The 19,773-nt window shown below is 35.7% G+C and overlaps 1 protein-coding gene across 1 annotated transcript in view; it reads left to right on the forward strand.

The window, feature by feature from the left end:
- The window catches only part of IMMP2L (inner mitochondrial membrane peptidase subunit 2), a 909,618-nt gene that overhangs the window by 711,929 nt on the left and 177,916 nt on the right, over positions 1-19,773 (forward strand). The gene's annotated exons all lie outside the window — the stretch shown is intronic.

Consider the following 19,773-nt stretch of genomic DNA (forward strand, 5'->3'; position numbering starts at 1 on the left):
ACATTTTTCAGCTTTTAATTTATAACAGAAATGCCCATATTCCTTATACCATGTTTACATTCCATAAAATATGTGACTAAATTCATATATTATAATTTTTTTCATTTTTGAATACGTACAGAAATTCTCTATTTATGAACCCCTGCAACAAATCATTATATAAAGTGAAGAATATTTTAGTTAATGGAAACTGCACCTGATTTCTGGTCACCTATGTCTCTTTAAAAACTTGGATCTTCAACCCATTAGATTTTCCTACATCTAGATGTAGCCATACTTGTATGTATGTAGAAGTTAACATTGAGCACCTTTAGATAGGTTTGCAAAAAAGTTATCCACATCCTTTTGTCTAAAACTAAATGTTGGTGGTCTCTATAAAACAATTTCCTTCACCTATCATGAGGGACCACTATTATTGTCACAGGAGAAGCAGTCACTTGACTCACTTTTGGCTAAAAGTATAGCAAGAGACTTGAGGTTGGATAAGTGTTGTGCATAAGTGGAAGGGAACTTTAGGTGATGACCCCTACTTCTTTTTTCTAGCTGCAGTGATGATAAGAAAAACATCTAAGGTCTTTCTTGCTTTTGAGTAGTACTTATTATAAAAATACAATTTAATCGTTGTAGGGTATATCAAAGATGGAATGAACAGATTGGAAATGTTGTAGATCACTTAGAGAGTATAGTAGAAGTGACTGTCATGAAGAAGCTTAGTAGCAACTTGAAAGTGAAAATAAATCACCTAAAAGCAGTTTTATTTCTCTCTAATCAATAAGATTAAATCTATTAAATGTAGCATATTGTCCAAGTCCACATTAAAATGTTAACTTTAGTTTGGGTTTTAATTGGTAGGGTAGTGACTCTGAAATGAAGTGTTAAAAATGTTGTTGTTTTGTTATTAGTTGTGGGGTGTGGGGTAAATAATTACTAATAATAAAGTACTAAAGTTTGAGATTGGTTTGCTTTTTCTTTATTAGTAAATAAAGCTAGTGCAATCTTATGTATATAATTGTATAATTGTCAGTCACTCGTATTCCAGATGCTTTCTTATTTGGGAGAGAAAAATGATAAGGTTGATAGCCAGAATATTGGGAATTGCACATAACCTTCAGTATCATATCTATTGTGTAGTTCTTTCTGGGCTGTCTTTCCTGCTGTGTACTTAATAATAGTATTATGAACCACTGAAGTGTAAGTAGACACATGAAAGTTGAAAATATATCACGTATGGAAATATCCTCTGTCACTTATATCTTAAAAAAATAAAAAGTGAGAACCATGTGGGAAGGCCAATTTCATTGCGTTTATTACAGTAAGAAACTATGATATGCAAAACACTGACAAATACATTCTGTGCAGGACTTTAATGCCATTGGTTTACATCAAGTTTTTAAAAGAAATCTACTCATTAATTTTAACTTGAACCAGTAATATGAGTCGGAGACACAAAACCATTTTGAAATTTAGTGGTTGTTTTCTTTTTTTTAAAAAAATGGATATAAAAAAATGGATATAAATATATAGATGCAGAATGGCTTTTGGTTCATAAGTTGGACTAAATATAAATTTCCATTCACTTAATTCATATTGTTTTTACTTGTCAAAATTAGATGAAGAACCTGTACTAGGATGAAGGAAAACATTTGTCACATCATATACTAACATACTGTATTTGATGAGTTTTAGTACATATATTTTTACCCTTACAGTGAGCTCTCATGTTTTATGTTCCAATAACATTTATGACTAGGAAAAATAATTAATAATGATGCTCCCAAATAAGTTTTACAAGGACAGAGGGGAAAAAATTGAATTAAAGACCTACAATTTTTATTTAAAGCTAAGTTGTGATGTTTGAGTATAGAGATTTCTTATTTTTTATTAATTAATGGTTATCTGAATAATTAAATTATTTTAATATTTTTATAATTCCCAGAAATAAAAACTCAAGTTTTACAATTCTAAAAAAACCAGAATAATCTTGAATCTTACACTGCATATACACTTGAAAGTTGTTACATTTTTCCAATAATTCTCAGTTGGATTTTTTGGCTTATCCATCAATATATTTGGAGATTGTCTGTGGAAGTTCAGTTCAGTTTCAGGCTTTCTGGATTGTTGATTCACTTCTCCCCTTGGAAGCAGGGAATGCACTTTTCGAGAAAGTAAACATCCTATCTAAAAATCAGCCCTTCATATCTCTCCCAAATAACTTCAGAATTGTATCCAAATCTGTTTAATATGCTTTAACTCTTTGAATTATAATTATACTATATCATAGCATCTCCTCAGTTTATTTTAAATTGTTGCCTATGGGTAATCACAATGGAGCTTTTTCCATATTTGAATAGATTTTTACTTGTAATCTAGTGAAAAATAAGAAAAGAATGTCTTACTTTTTTTTTTCCTAGTTTGTTTTAATATTTCCTATGTATTAATATTTGAATTTGCTTTTCTGATTTGGTTTATTGCCACTATATGTAGGCTGGAGAGGGAATTAAAGAGTTTTATGAGTGAAAGATGAATAATGGATTATGAATTTAAAGATACCAATGTTAAGTTACAGTAATAGAATGCATCACAACAGAATGAGATCCAACATCTGCGCTTTTAACTTGTAGAGGATGACATTATGGAAATAAACTAGTAGACTCCTTTATGAACATGGATAGAGTAAAACAGAAAATTAGATAACCTTAGTTTTGGACCTCATCAGTCACATAACTGTATGGGTCTACATTTCCTCATGTATAAAAGGATGAATTTCCTCTCCTCTGAATTCATCTTAAATGATTATTTAGTAAAATGAGCATATATTTTATATATATATATATATATATACACACACACACACACACATATATAAATATATAATTTATTTAATGTACTCCTATTTTACATTGCTGAGGATGTTTACTAAAAATTTAATAATATAATTAAATATATATATATATAAAATCTTTTGATTATGTGTATAGAAAAGTTTGTTTTTTTTTGCAGTACGTGGGCCAATCACTGTTTTGGCCTCTCCCCTTGCGGAGCACAGGCTCCGGACACGCAGGCCCATCAGCCATGGCTCATGGGCCTAGCCACTCTGCGGCATGTGGGATCTTCCCTGACCGGGCCACGAACCCGTGTCCCCTGCATTGACAGGCGGACTTTCACCACTGCGCCACCAGGGAAGCACTAGAAAAGTTTTAATGAACATCCTCAGCAACCTAAAATAGGACTACAATTAAAGTATGTTTCCTCCAGAGGATGAACTATTATGCAGTTGTTAAAAATCTATATTTGTGAAGAATTTTAATAACATCATGTTCATGATATTGTTTTAGGTGAATACATGAAAATAAAGAAGAGAATACACAGTATTATGTTAATTGTGCCAGTTGTTATGATTATGGTCAATTCTTTTTTATACCTTTGTACTTCGCTATATTCTTAAAGGTCTGCAACAAATTTTTATTACCTTATAATCAGAAGAAAACAAATTGGTCAAAAAAATAAGATAAAGGTGAGCAAAGTAAATGACTTCTAAGTTTATGAATTTGTCTCCATGGAAGATCTCTGTGCCGAACCTCTTGAATATATCATCATTGCACAATGATAGAAAATGTCCTATCGCATCATAATATGGATCACTAACGTATGACTTTAGCTCATATTTCTAGTTTGAGAAATATATTTTGTTAGTATCCTTTAAGATTGTTGTCTAGAAGTGTTTTTCAGTGCATATTACTACTTGATGTCACTGGATTGTGTATTAAAGATATCTGATGATCGCTTAGAAAATTCAGAAGGAACTTCTGTTAGTAATTCTTTTGCTCTATGAAAGACATTAGCCTTTCCCTTTACCATCCGTACTTCCACGTAGATGACATTAATACATGTCTATTGTGGCCATGTTCTTTGCCAGCACCCAAAAGTAACTGATTACAATGAATATTGATGAATTTTCTGCTTGCTATAAAAGGAAATCACATAAAAGTCAAATTTTATATTTCTATATGTGTGAACATAGCAGTGAATTTTCTTTCTTTTTTTAATGAATTTTATTGTATTTATTTTTTTATACAGCAGGTTCTTATTAGTTATCTATTTTATACACATCAGTGTATACATGTCAATCCCAATCTCCCAATTCATCCCACCCTGCCCCACACTGTCACCCCCTTGGTGTCCATATGTTTGTTCTCTATATCTGTGTCTCTATTGCTGCCTTACAAACAGGTTCATCTGTACGATTTTTCTAGATTCCACATATATGCGTTAATATATGATATTTGTTTTTCTCTTTCTGACTTACTTCACTCTGTATGACAGTCTCTAGGCCCATACACCTCTCTACAAATGACCCAATTTCATTCCTCTTTATGGCTGAGTAATATTCCATTGTATATATGTACCACATCTTCTGTATCCATTCGTCTTTCAGTGGGCATTTAGGTTGTTTCCATGACCTGGCTATTGTAAATAGTGCTGCAAAGAACATTAGGGTGCCTGTGTCTTTTTGAATTATGGTTTTCTCTGGGCATATGCCCAGTAGTAGAATTGCTGGGTCATATGGTAATTATATTTTTAGGTTTTTAAAGAACCTCCATACTGTTCTCCATAGTGGCTGTATCAATTTACATTCCCACCAACAGTGCAAGAGGGTTCCCTTTTCTCCACACCCTCTCCAGCATTTGTTGTTTGTAGATTTTCTGATGATGCCCATACTAACTGCTGTGAGGTGATACCTCATTGTAGTTTTGAGTTGCATTTCTCTAGTAATTAGGGATGTTGAGCAGCTTTTCATATGCCTCTTGGCCATCTGTATGTGTTCTTTGGAGAGATGTTTATTTAGGTCTTCTGCCCATTTTTGGATTGGGTTGTTTGTTTTTTTAATATTGTGCTGCATGAACTGTTTATATATTTTGGAGATTAATCCTTTGTCAATTGATTTGTTTACAAATATTTTCTTCCGTTCTGAGAGTTGTCTTTTCATCTTGTTTATAGTTTCTTTTGCTGTGCAAAAGCTTTTACGTTTCCTTAGATCCCATTTGTTTCTTTTTGTTTTTTATTTCCATATACTCTAGAATGGGTCAAAAAAGATCTTACTGTGATTTATGTCAAAGAGTGTTCTTCCTATCTTTTCCTCTAAGAGTTTTATAGTGTCTGCTCTTACATTTAGGTGTTTAATCCATTTTGAGTTTATTTTTGTGTATGGTATTAGGGAGTGTTTTAATTTCATTCTTTTACACGTAGCTGTCCAGTTTTCCCAGCACCACTTATTGAAGAGACTGTCTTTTCTCCATTGTATATCCTTGCCTCCTTTGTCATAGATTAGTTCACCATAGGTGCGTGGGTTTATCTCTGGGCTTTCTATCCTGTTCCATTGATATATATTTCTGGTTTTGTGCCAGTACCATATTGCCTTGATTACTGTAGCTTTGCAGTATAGTCTGAAGTCAGGGAGTCTCATTCCTCCAGCTCCGTTTTTTTTCCCTCAAGACTGCTTTGGCTATTCGGGGTCTTTTGTATCTCCATTCAAAATTTAAGACTTTTGTTCTAGTTCTGTAAAAATTGCCAGTGGTAATTTGATAGGGATTGCATTGGATCTACAGATTGCTTTGGGTAGTATAGTCATTTTCACAATATTGATTCTTCCAATCCAAGAACAGGGTATATCTCTCCATCTGTTTGTGTCATCTTTGAGTTCTTTCATCAGTGTCTTATAGTTTTCTGAGTACAGGTCTTTGACTTCCTTAGGTAGGTTTATTCCTAGGTATTTTATTCTTTTTGTTGTAATAGTGAATGGGATTGTTTCCTTAATTTCTCTTTCTGATCTTTTGTTGTTAGAATATAGGAATGCAAGAGATTTCTGTGCATTAATTTTGTATCCTGCAACTTTACCAGATTTATTGATTAGGTCTAGTAATTTTATGGTGGCATCTTTAGGATTATCCATGTATAGTATCATGTCATCTGCAAACAGTGACAGTTTTACTTCTTCTTTTCCAATTTGTATTCGTTTTATTTCCTTTTCTTCTCTGATTGCCATGGCTACGACTTCTAAAACTGTGTTGAATAAGAGTGGTGAGAGTGTACATCCTTGTCTAGCTTCCTGACCTTAGAGGAAATACTTTCAGTTTTTGACCATTGAGAATGATGTTTGCTGTGGGTTTGTTGTATATGGACTTTATTATGTTGAGGTAGGTTCCCTCTATGCCTACTTTCTGGAGAGTTTTTATCATAAATGGGTGTTGAATTTTGTCAACAGATTCTTCTGCATCTATTGAGATGATCATATGTTTTTTTCCTTCAATTTGTTAATATGGTGTATCACATTGATTGATTTGTGTCTATTGAAGAATCCTTGCATCCCTGGGATAAATCCCACCTAATCGTGGTGTATGATCCTTTTAATGTGTTGTTGGATTCTGTTTGCTAGTATTTTGTTGAGGATTTTTGCATCTATATTCATCACTGCTATTGATCTACAATTTTCTCTTTTTATATTATCTTTGTCTGGTTTTGGTATCAGGGTGATGCTGGCCTTGTAGAATGAGTTTGGGAGTGTTCCTTTGTCTGCAATTTTTTGGAAGAGCTTGAGAAGGATGGGTGTTAGCTCTTCTCTAAATGATAGAATTCACCTGTGAAGCCATCTGGTCCTGGACTTTTGTTTGTTGAAAGATTTTATCACGGTTTCAATTTCTTTACTGGTGATTGGTCTGTTCATATTTTGTATCTTCCTGGTTCAGTCTTCCAAGTTTATACCTTTTTAAGAATTTGTCCATTTCTTCCAGGTTGTTCATTTTATTGGCATAGAGTTGCTTGTAGTAGTCTCTTAGGATGCTTTGTATTTCTGCGGTGTCCATTGTAACTCTCCTTTTTCATTTCTAACTTTATTGATTTGAGTCCTCTCCCTCTTCTTCTTGATGAGTCTGGGTAAAGGTTTAGCAATTTTGTTTATTTTCTCAAAGAACCAGCTTTTAGTTGTTTTGATCTTTGCTATTGTTTTCTTTGTTTCTATTTCATTTATTTCTGCTCTGATCTTTATGATTTCCTTCCTTCTACTAACTTTGGGTTTTGTTTGTTATTCTTTCTCTAGTTCCTTTAGGTATAAAGTTAGTTTGTTTATTTGAGATTTTTCTTGTTTCTTGAGGTAGGATTATATTGCTATAAACTTCTGTCTTAGAACTGCTTTGGCTGCATCCTATAGGTTTTGGATCATCGCGTTTTTGTTGTCATTTGTCTCTAGGTAATTTTTGATTTCCTCTTTGATTTCTTCAGTGATCCCCTGGTTATTTAGTAACACATTGTTTATCCTCCATGTGTTTGTGTTTTTTACATTTCTTTCCCCTGTAATATATTTCTAATCTCATAGTGTTGTGGTTGGATAAGATGCCTGATATGATTTCAGTTTTCTTAAATTTACCAGGGTTTGATTTGTGACCCAAGATCTGATCTATCCTAGAAAATGTTCCATGTGCACTTGAGAAGAAAGTGTAATCTGCTGTTTTTGGATGCAATATCCTATAAATATCAATTAAATCTATGTGGTCTGTTGTGTCATTTAAAGCTTGTATTTCCTGACTAATTTTCTCTCTGGATGATTGCCCATTGGTGTAAGTGAGGTGTTAGAGTCCCCCACTATTATTGTGTTACCACTGATTTCCTCTTTTATAGCTGTTAGCATTTGCCTTATGTATTGATGTGCTCCTATGTTCGGTGCATATATATTTATAACTGTTATGTCTTCTCCTTGGATTGATCCCTTGATCATTATGTAGTGCCCTTCCTTGTGTCTTATAACATTCTTTATTTTAAAGTCCATTTTATCTGGTATGAGTATTGCTACTCCAGCTTTCTTTTGATTTATATTTGCATGGAATATCTTTTTCCAGCCCCTCACTTTAGTCCGTATGTGTCCCTAGGTCTGAAGTGGGTCTCTTGTAGGCAGCATATATATGGCTCTTGTTTTTGTACCCATTCAGTGAGGCTGTGTCTTTTGGTTGGAGCATTTAATCCATTTACATTTAAGGTAATTATTGATATGTATGTTCCTATTACCATTTTCTTAATTGTTATGGGTTTGTTTTTGTAGGTCCTTTTCATCTCTTGTGTTTCCCACTTAGAGAAGTTCCTTTAGCATTTGTTGTAGAGCTGGTTTGGTGGTGTTGAATTCTCTTAGCTTTTGCTTGTCTGTAAAGCTTTTGATTTCTCTATCGAATCTGAATGGGATCCTTGCCGCGTAGAGTAATCTTGGTTGTAGCTTCTTCCCTTTCCTCACTTTAAATATGTCCTGCCACTCCCTTCGGGCTTGTAGAGTTTCTTCTGAGGAATCAGCTGTTAACCTTATGAGAGTTCCTTTGTATGTTATTTGTCATTTTTCCCTTGTTGCTTTCCATAATTTTTCTTTGTCTTTAATTTTTTTCAGTTTGATTACTATGTGTCTTGGCAACTTTCTCCTTAGCTTTATCCCGCCTGGGACTCTTTGTGCTTCCTGGCCTTGGGTGGCTATTTCCTTTCCCATGTTAGGGAAGTTTTCAACTATAGTCTCCTCAAATATTTTCTCGGGTCCTTTCTCTCTCTCTTCTCCTTTTGAGACCCCTATAATGTGAATGTTGTTGTGTTTAATGTTGTCCCAGAGGTCTCTTAGGCTGTCTTCATTTCTTTTCATTCTTTTTTCTTTATTGTTCTGTGGCAGTGAATTCCACCATTCTGTCTTCCAGGTCACTTATCCATTCTTCTGCCTCAGTTATTCTGCTGTTGATTCCTTCTAGTGTATTTATCATTTCAGTTATTGTTTGTTCATCTCTGTTTGTTCTTTAATTCTTCTTTGTCTCTGTTAAATATTTCTTGCATCTTCTTGATCTTTGCCTCCATTGTTTTTCTTAGGTCCTGGATCATCTTCACTATCATTATTCTGAATTCTTTTTCTGGAAGGTTGCCTTTCTCCACTTCATTTAGTTGTGTTTCTGGGGTTTTATCGTGTTCCTTCATCTGGTACATAGTCCTCTGCCTTCTCATTTTGTCTGTCTTTCTGTGAATGTGGTTTTTGTTCCACAGGCTGCAGAATTGTAGTTATTCTTGCTTCTGCTGTCTGCCCTTTGGTGGATGAGGCTATCTAAGAGGCTTGTGCAGGCTTCCTGATGGGAGGGACTGGTGGTGGGTAGAGCTGGGTGTTGCTCTGGTGGGTAAAGGTCAGTAAAACTTTAATCCTCTTGTCTGCTGATGGGTGGGACTGAGTTCCCTCCGTGTTGTTTTGGCATGAGGTGACCCACCACTGGAGGCTACAGCTCTTTTTTGGTGCTGATGGTGGATTCTGGGAAGGCTCATACCAAGGAGTCCTTCCCACAACTTTTGCTGCCAGTGTCCTTGTCCCTGTGGTGAGCCACAGGCACACCCCACCTCTGCAGAAGACCCTCCAACACTAGCAGTTAGGTCTGGTTCAGTCTCCTATGAGGTCACTGCTCCTTCCCCTGGGTCCTGATGCACACACTACTTTGTGTGTGCCCTCCAAGATTGGAGTCTCTGTTTCCCCCAGTCCTGTCAAAGGCCTGCAATCAAATTCCGCTAGCCTTCAAAGTCTGATTTTCTGGGAATTCCTCCTTCCATTGCCAGACCCCCAGGTTGGTAAGTCTGACTTGGGGCTCAGAACCTTCACTCCACTGGGTGGAGTTCTGTGGTATATTTGTTCTCTAGTTTGTGCGTCGGTCACCCAGCCGTTATAGGATTTGATTTTATTGTGATTTTGCCCCTCCTACCATCCCACTGTGGCTTCTCCTTTGTCTTTTGATGTGTGGTCTCTTTTTTGGTGAGTTCCAGTGTCTTCCTGTTGATGATTGTTCAGCAGTTAGTTGTAATTCTGGTGTTCTTGCAAGAGGAAGTGAGCTCATGTCCTTCTACTCCACCATCTTCCATAGCTGTGAATTTTCAAATAGTGATTCTTAAATATTTCAGATTAGCAGACTCTTCATAAATTAAAAGTGCAGGCAGCAGTTCTTTCTTCCATTTATTATAAATATTTATTTAATTACTTATATTGGAAATGATCTCATAGATGTCCATTCCTTTTGGTGAAAACACAGATCGACCTTTTCCATGGCTTCCATTTATCTTGTACATTTCCTATCTTTGAATTTTTTTCTATTCTTTTATTTTAGTTTTAAGTCACAAACCACAGAAATATGTTCACTGCTTGCTGTATAATGATTTGATGTATGTCATAATAGAAATTCTAGGTTTTTAGTATTTAAAATAAATAATTTATTTTAACTTTATTGAGCAAAGTATATTAAGGGAAAAAAAAAAACTTTTGGCTTCAACATTTCAGGGTGAGGATAACCTTTCCACACTGTATAAAAGTATTTTGATTTTTAGGTTTGTGGTCTTAGTATCACCTTGTTAACAATTTGTGTGTAGGAACCATGAAGCAGGACTGAACAATTTGGTGCAGAAACTATGCATGATATACTGCCTCTGTCTGAGAGTGGAAACTGGGAGTTGTACTAAATATGAATTCTTTTTAGTTCCAAATCATTTGGAAAAGAGCTAACCTAATCTCTTACTTCATAGATGCCTAATTAAATAAAATACTAGACCCCTAGAATGTTTTCTTGAAGGAAATATGCCTAATAGATGATAGTTTTCAAATAAATGAGTATTAGAAATATTGTTTGTTAATTAAATGAGCTAATGATCTGAAAATGATGATCTATAAGAAAGCATTGAAATTAAGATTAAAATTCCATAGAATTCCTTTTGAACTTAGTGAGGTTCAAAACATTTTTTACTTTTTAAAAAAGTACTGAAAAAGTCAAGGAGAGCAAAAGTAAGCTTTATGAGTTCATATCATGCAGGCCTTTCATTTATGTCTTCAGGACACATTTTGAGCATCTACCAATTATCCAAATTGATTTTGGCCGGGATTCCAATGGGCGGAGTGGATCAGGAGAGATGAGGATTGTGTTAACTACAAAGATGGTGCTAGATTAGGTAATGTGTGGGAAGTGAACTTTCAAAGAGGTTTATTAGTCATGCCTGTTTTGAATTTTCTCCCTATGTTATACATTTTTGGTAAAAAAGAAATACACTATGAGATTAACTAGGGTAGCAAAACAAGATTCTTGGAGACAGAAGGAGTCTGAACGGAAGAGAAAGGGAAGCGAAATTATGACATTTTTGAGACCAACTGACAAAGGGTTGAGTTGGAATGGAATTTGGGGAGATGTTTAAAAGCTTCAGAGAGTATAAGGACAGAGATTCAAGTTGTGGATAATAAGAAGTGCACTAAGCCTGTGAGTATTCCCAGTCCTTTGACCACTGTCATCAAGAGATGCCCTGATGCCTAGGAAGATCATAAGATGGTCAATAGATACAACAGTGACTGAGGTATATAAGGCCTACCTGCAAGGAGGCAGACAAATAATAGGGCAGAACCAACACAGCAGTCTTAAGTAGAGGTGTAAGTCAGAGCCTCTTAGAGGAATAGACATTTGTGTACTGAAAACTCATAAGAAAAACCTATGAAATCTTCTGGGAGGATTTGGCAGAACAGTGTTCTGAAATTGTGAAAATAATAACTATTTGGTGCAATCTTGTATTGCATAAAACACTCTGGATGCTGCATGTTTTGTGAATGAAGTGGTTTATGCCTGGAGTGGTTAATATGTTTCAGCTGCATTGAAAACACTCTGTTTATACAGTGCAGAATAATCTTGTGGACATATGAGAATGAATTGACATTTCATTTTATGTATTGTTGAACTGTAGTATTTTCCTTGTGTAAATTCTCTTCAGCAGCTAGAATAACTTTTACTTAAAATTAGCCATTTTCAAATAAAGAAAAAGGTCATTAGACTATGTTGACAGGATCCAAGGAAAGTGTTCTGTTCACACTTTCTCTAAAACATGTTACTTGGACTTTAATTGATTGTATTTTCTTGTTTCCTTGTGGTACATGCTTTTGTTCATTAAAAATTTTGTTAGGAACTAAAGCAAGCTCTATTTATAGAAAAATATTTGTGACAAAAGTCCCTTGGTTCCTAAAATCATAAAACCTTACCTTGGGGTTTTCCTTCAACTGTTTTTCACAATTCCTTTAAACAGCGCCAGAACCTAGCAACCCCATATGTTTTACTCAGGTATAATTCTTATTTGGCTGGTGTAGAAAAAGGCATGCATTTCATAAAAAGGCCAAAGGCAATGGAAAGAAATGCCATAATAATTAAAATATCTGTATATCCAAAGATAGTTAAGTCTCAGAAAAGAGCCCAACCTCTGGAGCAATATTCAAAACAAAGAAAATGAAAAAAAGAAAAGGAAACAAGAAACCACAAAAGTACCTAAGGTTTAGCATCGCTATTGGTTGGCTCTAATTACAATACAGTTAGAACATCAAAAAATATATAAGATTTTTTAAAAAGAGCATGGAAACATAATATCAACTAGAGAACACAGAGACAAACTAAGCTTCCATTTCTACCAAATCAAATTTTGTTTCTGTCTTAATTATTCTGCTAGTGTAGAAATCATTTTCCGCATGATTTCATTTTCAGATAGGAGAGATGTCAGCAGAATTGTCATTACACTTCATTGCTATGGCAGATACTGTTCGTTTGGGCCATTTAGTTTAGAACTAAGCATGTCCATTACACCAGAAATGTTATATTTACTGACAGTGGGTCAGGAAACAAGATTTAGTGAAATATATTCAGTATTATTAATTTAGCAATTTTATAAGTTCTCAAATTTTTTTAAGTGGGATTGAAATCCTTATTGTATTATTTATAAGACATAATCAGTGTCTACATCACATGTCTACATAGAAAAATAAAATGGAAGATATAAGAAGCCCAAAAGAGAAGGAAAATCTTCTACTGCCTAGCCTAGACAATACAAGGAGAAAAAATGAGCTATTGAATATACAGTGATTCAAGGTATGAGATTGAATTTCCTCATTTAAATAGATATTTACTTATGAAATATTTACTGAGTAATTGGGCTCTACTCCTCATAATATGCAAGCACAAAACTATGGAAATGACTTCGTATTTCGACTGAGCTTCTGGGAGATGACTTTCTTTAGAAATTTTTAATTTTCCTAAAGCTTTTTTGGGTAATCCAAAAAATGACTTTGCTTTGTGTCAGCATCTTATTGGTTTTGTTTTGTTTTGTTTTCCTGAAAAAGAAAACTTGCAAGAGAATTAAAAGATCAGTTTGATTGTCAGTGACTTGGATGACTTTTTTCTGTGTAATGGAGCCTGTAATGAATCACAGTAACCACAGTTTTAGATATTATCCATTGGAAGACCCATGTGGGTTTGTGTTATGTTCAAATTTTTCTAACTTGGTGAATCAAGCAAGTGAAAATGCAGTTCTTTATTTCAGTGGTCAGAATTAGAACCATGTGGTGTGTTCTGTGGATAGGGCATCACAGGCCCCATGGTTTTTTCACTGAAAAACATTGATTCCTGTAACATGATTCCTAGGTATTTCTGCTCCAACTCATCCTCCTATCACTAAGAATTTTTCTGAAAAGAATTCTGATCACATCATTCCACTTCTTAAAACAATATCATCAGCCTACAACACTTATCATACTTAATGAAGAAATGTTAGAAGCTTTCCCTTTTAAATCAGACAAGACAAGAAGCTTTCCCTTTTAAATCAGACAAAACAAGAAGGTTCTCTTACCACTTCTGTTCAACATTGTGCCAAAGGTCATTGCCCGTGCACATTAAGGCAAGAAAGAAATAAGAGATGTGGCAATAGGAAAGGAAAATTCCAGAGTTTCTTTTTTTCTTTTGTCAAGTATGTTATTGTCTAATTAGAAAATCTAAGAAGCAGACTTCCCTGGTGGAGCAGTGGTTAAGAATCCGCCTGCCAATGCATGGGACACAGGTTGGATCCTTGGTCCGGGAAGATCCCACATGCTGTGCAGCAACTAAGCCAGTGTGTCAAAATTACTGAGCCTGCTCTCTATAACCCATGAGGCACAACTACTAAGCCTGCCTGCCACAACTACTGAAGCCTGTGCATCTAAAGCCTGTGGTCCACAACAAGAGAATCCACCGCAATGAGAAACCCGCACACTGCAACGAAGAGTAGCACCTGCTTGCTGCAACTACAGAAAGCCCGCGTGCAGCAACCAAAACGCAAAGCAGCCAAAAATAAATAAATTAATTAATAATAAAAAAAGAAAATGGAAGAAGCATCTGCAGAATTACTAAGACAGTTCTGCAAGTTTATTAGTATAAGAGCAATCACATACAGTGATCAAACAGGCCTAGACCTCATCAACAAACAGAAAACACACTTTTAAAGAACTTGATATTTAAAATAGCAATAAAAAACTCAGGATAGGGCTGGTAGTGGCTTCCAGTTCCAACTCGAGGCCTTGCCTGCTGGCGTGTGGAGCAGTGAGTTGCTTCGGGTTGATTAAGTTTGTAAAGTGTCCTCTTCATTTCTGGAAAAAAATAAAAAGATCCTCAAGATAAGATAATACCTCTTATGTTATAGAAGATGAATTTGAAGGAAAATATTGGAAATTACTTATTGAAGTTGAAGCTGCAGAGCAGTGACTGAAGCCATGTGGCTGACAGGGTCATGGTGCTCCAGCTGGTTGTCAGTCCTGAGCCTCTGAGGTGAGAGAGCAGAGTTCAGGACATTGGGCCACCAACTCCCAAAGATCTCCATCGCAATACTAAGACCCAGCTCCACTCAATGACCAGCAAGCTCCAGTGATGGGCAACCCATGTCAAACAACTAGCAACACAGGAACACAACCCCACCCATTAGCAGAGAGACTGCCTAAACTCATAATGTCACAGACACCCCAAAACACAGCACTGGATGTGGTCCTTCCTACCAGAAAGACAAGATCCAGCCTCATCCACCAGAACACAGGCAACAGTCCCCTCCACTAGGAAGCCTACACAGCCCATTGAACCAACCTCACCCACGGGGGGCAGACACCAAAAACAACGGGAACTACAGAACTGCAGCCTGTGAACAGGGCACCCCAAACACAGTAAGTTAAGCAAAATGAGAAGACAGAGAAATATGCAGCAGATGAAGGAGCAAGGTAAAAACCCACCAGACCAAACAAATGAACAGGAAATAGGCAGTCTACCTGAAAAAGAATTCAGAGTAATGATAGTAAAGATGATCCAAAATCTTGGAAATAGAATGGAGAAAATAGAAGAAACGTTTAACAAGGACCTATAAGAAGTAAAGTTCAAACAATGATGAACAACACAATAAATGAAATATAAAATTCTCTAGAGGGAAACGATAGCAGAATAATTGAGGCAGAAGAATAGATAAGTGACCTGGAAGATAAAATAGTGGAAATAACTACTGCAGAGCAGAATAAAGAAAAAAGAATGAAAAGAATTGAGAAAAGTCTCAGAGATGTCTGGGACAACATTGAATGCACCAAAATTCGAACTATAGGGGTCCCAGAAGAAGAAAAGAAAAAGAAAGGAATTGAGAAAATATTTGAAGAGATTATAGTTGAAAAGTTCCCTAATATGGGAAAGGAAATAGTTAATCAAGTCCAGGGAACGCAGAGAGTCCCACACAGGATAATTCCAAGGAGAAACACACCACAACACGTACTAATCAAACTATCAAAAATTAAATACAAAGAAAAAATATTAAAAGCAGCAAGGGAAAAACAACAAATAACATACAAGGGAATCCCCATAAGGTTAATAGCTGATCTTTAAGCAGAAACTCTGCAAGCCAGAAGGGAGTGGCAGGACATATATAAAGTGATGAAAGGGAAAAACCTACAACTAAGATTACTCTACCCAGCAAGGATCTCATTCAGATTTGATGGAGAAATTAAAACTTTTACAGACAAGCAAAAGCTAAGAGAATTCAGCACCACCAAACCAGCTTTACAACAAATGCTTAAGGAACTTCTCCAGGCAGGAAATGCAAGAGAAGGAAAAGACCTATAATAACAAACCCAAAAGAATTAAGAAAATGGTAATAGGAACATACATATCGATAATTACCTTAAATGTAAATGGATTAAATGCTCCAACCAAAAGACATAGACTGGCTGAATGGATACAAAAACAAGACCCATATATATGCTGTCTACAAGAGACCCACTTCAGACCTAGGGACACATACAGACTGAAACTGAGGGGATGGAAAAAGATATTCCATACAAATGGAAATCAAAAGAAAGCTGGAGTAGCAATTCTCATATAAGACAAAATAGACTTTAAAATAAAGACTATTACAAGGGACAAAGAAGGACACTACATAATGATCAAGGGATCAATACAAGAAGAAGATACAACAATTGTAAATATTTATGCACCAACATAGGAGCACCTCAACACATAAGGCAAATGCTAACAGCCATAAAAGGGGAAATCGACAGTAACACAATCATAGTAGGGGACTTTAACACCCCACTTTCACCAATGGACAGATCATCGAAAATGAAAATAAATAAGGAAACACAAGCTTTGAATGACACATTAAACAAGATGGACTTAATTGATATTTATATGACATTCCATCCAAAAACAACAGAATACACTTTCTTCTCAAGTGCTCATGGAACATTCTCCAGCATAGACCATATCTTGGGTCACAAATCAAGCCTTGGTAAATTTAAGAAAATTGAAATGCTATCAAGTATCTTTTCCGACCACAATATTATGAGACTAGATATCAATTACAGGAAAAAAAACTGTAAAAAATACAAACACGGGCTTCCCTGGTGGCGCAGTGGTTGTGAGTCCGCCTGCCGATGCAGGGGACACGGCTTCGTGCCCGGGTCCGGGAAGATCCCACATGCCACGGAGCGGCTGGGCCCGTGAGCCATGGCCTCTGGGCCTGCGCGTCCGGAACCTGTGCTCCGCAACGGGAGAGGCCACAACAGCGAGAGGCTCGCGTACTGCAAAAAAAAAAAAAATAACAAACACATGGGGGCTAAACAATAAACTACTAAATAACCAAGAGATCATGGAAGAAATCAAAGTGGAAATGAAAAAATACCTAGAAAAATATGACAATGAAAACACGACGACCCAAAACATGATGATCCAAAACCTGCAGCAAAAGCATTTCTAAGACGGAAGTTTATAGCAATACAGTCCTACCTCAAGAAACAAGAAAAGTCTCAAATAAACAACCTACCTTTACACCTAAAGCAATTAGAGAAAGAATTAAAAAGAACCCCAAACTTAGAAGAAGGAAAGAAAACATAAATATCAGATCAGAAATAAATGAAAAAGAAATGAAGGAAATGATAGAAAATATCAATAAAAGTGAAAGCTGGTTCTTTGAGAACATAAACAAAATTGATAAACCATTAGCCAGAGTCATCAAGCAAAAAAGGGAGAAGACTCAAATCAACAGAATTAGAAATGAAAAAGAAGTAACAACTGACAAGCAGAAATCAAAGGATCATGAGAGATTACTACAAGCAACTATATGCCAATAAAATGGAAAACCTGGAAGAAATGGACAAATTCTTAGAAAAGCACAACCTTCCAAGACTGAACCAGGAAGAAATAGAAAATATGAACAGATCACTCATAAGCACTGAAACTGAAACTGTGATTAAAAATCTTCCAACAAGCAAAACCTCAGGACCAGATGGCTTCACAGGTGAATTCTATCAAACATTTAGAGAATAGCTAACACCTATCCTTCTCAAACTCTTCCAAAATATAGCAGAGGGAGGAACACTCCCGAACTCATTCTGTGAGGCCACCATAACCCTGATACCAATACCAAAGATGTCACAAAAAAAGAAAACTACAGGCCAATATCACTGATGAACATAGATGCAAAAATCCTCAACAAAATACTAGCAAACAGAATCCAGCAGCATAATGAAAGGATCATACACCATGATAAAGTGGGATTTATCCCAGGAATGCAAGGATTCTTCAATATATGCAAATCAATGTGATAAACCACACACAATAAAAAATTGAAGGAGAAAAACCATATGATCATCTCTATAGAGGCAGAAAAAGCTTTCAACAATATTCAACACCTATTTATGATAAAACCCTCCAGAAAGTAGGCATAGAGGGAACTTACCTCAACATAATAAAGGCCATATATGACAAACCCACAGACAACATTGTTCTCAATGGTGAAAAAGTGAAACCATTTCCACTAAGATCAGGAACAAGACAAGGTTGCCCACTCTCACCGCTGTTATTCAACATAGTTTTGGAAGTTTTAGCCATAGCAGTCAAAGAAGAAAAAGGAATAAAACGAATCCAAATCAGAAAAGAAGAAGTAAAACTGTCACTGTTTGCGGATGACATTATACTATACATAGAGGATCCTAAAGATGCTACCAGAAAACTACTAGGACTAATCACTGAATTTGTTAAAGTAGCAGGATACACAATTAATGCACAGAAATCTCTTGCATTCCTATACACTAATGATGAAAAATCTGAAAGAGAAATTAAGGAAACACTCCCATTTACCATTGCAACAAAAAGAATAAAATACCTAGGAATAAACCTACCTAAGGAGACAAAAGACCTGTATGCAGAAAACTATAAGACACTGATGAAAGAAATTAAAGGTAATACAAACAGACAGTGAAATATACCATGTTCTTGGATTGGAAGAATCAACATTGTGAAAATGACTGTACTACCCAAAGCAATCTACACATTCAGTGCAATCCCTATCAAACTACTGATGGCATTTTTCACAGAGCTAGAACAAAAAACTTCACAATTTATATGGAAACACAAAAGATCCTGAATAGCCAAAGCAATCTTGGAAAGAAAAATGGAGCTGGAGGAATCAGGCTCTCTGACTTCAGACTATACTGCAAAGCTACAGTAATCAAGACAGTATGGTACTGGCACAGAAACAGAAATATAGATCAATGGAACAGGATGGAAAGCCCAGAGATAAACCCACACACATACAGTCCTCTTATCTTTGATAAAGGATGGAAAAATATACAGTGGAGAAAAGACAGCCTCTTAAATAAGTGGTGCTGGGAAAACTGGACAGCTACATGTAAAAGAATAAAAGAACACTTCCTAATACCATACATAAAAATAAACACAAAATAGATTAAAAACCTTAAAATAAGGCCAGACACTATAAAACTCTTAGAGGAAACCATAGGCAGAACACTCTATGACATAAATCACAGCAAGATCCTTTTTGACCCACCTCCTAGAAAATGGAAATAAAAACAAAAATAAACAAGTGGGACCTAATGAAACTTACAAGGTATTGCACAGCAAAGGAAACCATAAACAAGACGAAAAGACAACCCTCAGAATGGTAGAAAATATTTGCAAACAAAGCAACTGACAAAGAGTTAATCTCCATAATATACAAGCAGCTCATGCAGCTCAATGTGATAAAAACAAACAACCCAATCCAAAAATGGGCAAACGACCTAAATAGACATTTCTTCAAAGAAGATATACAGATGGCCAACAAACACATGAAAGGATGCTGAACATCACTAATCATTAGAGAAATGCATATCAAAATTACAATGAGGTATAACTTCACACCAGTCATAATGGCCATCATGAAGAAATCTACAAACAATAAATGCTGGAGAGGGTGTGGAGCAAAGGGAACCCTCTTGCCCTGTTGGTGGGAATGTAAATTGATACAGCCACTAAGGAGAACAGTACGGAGATTCCTTAAAAAACTAAAAATAGAGCTACTATATGACCCAGCAATACCACTATGGGCATATACCCTAATAAAACCATAATTCAAAAAGGGTCATTTCCTACAAATTCATTG

The sequence above is a fragment of the Lagenorhynchus albirostris genome, chromosome 8 (genome assembly GCF_949774975.1).
Source record: "Lagenorhynchus albirostris chromosome 8, mLagAlb1.1, whole genome shotgun sequence".
In the NCBI taxonomy this organism is placed as follows: Eukaryota; Metazoa; Chordata; class Mammalia; order Artiodactyla; family Delphinidae; genus Lagenorhynchus; species Lagenorhynchus albirostris.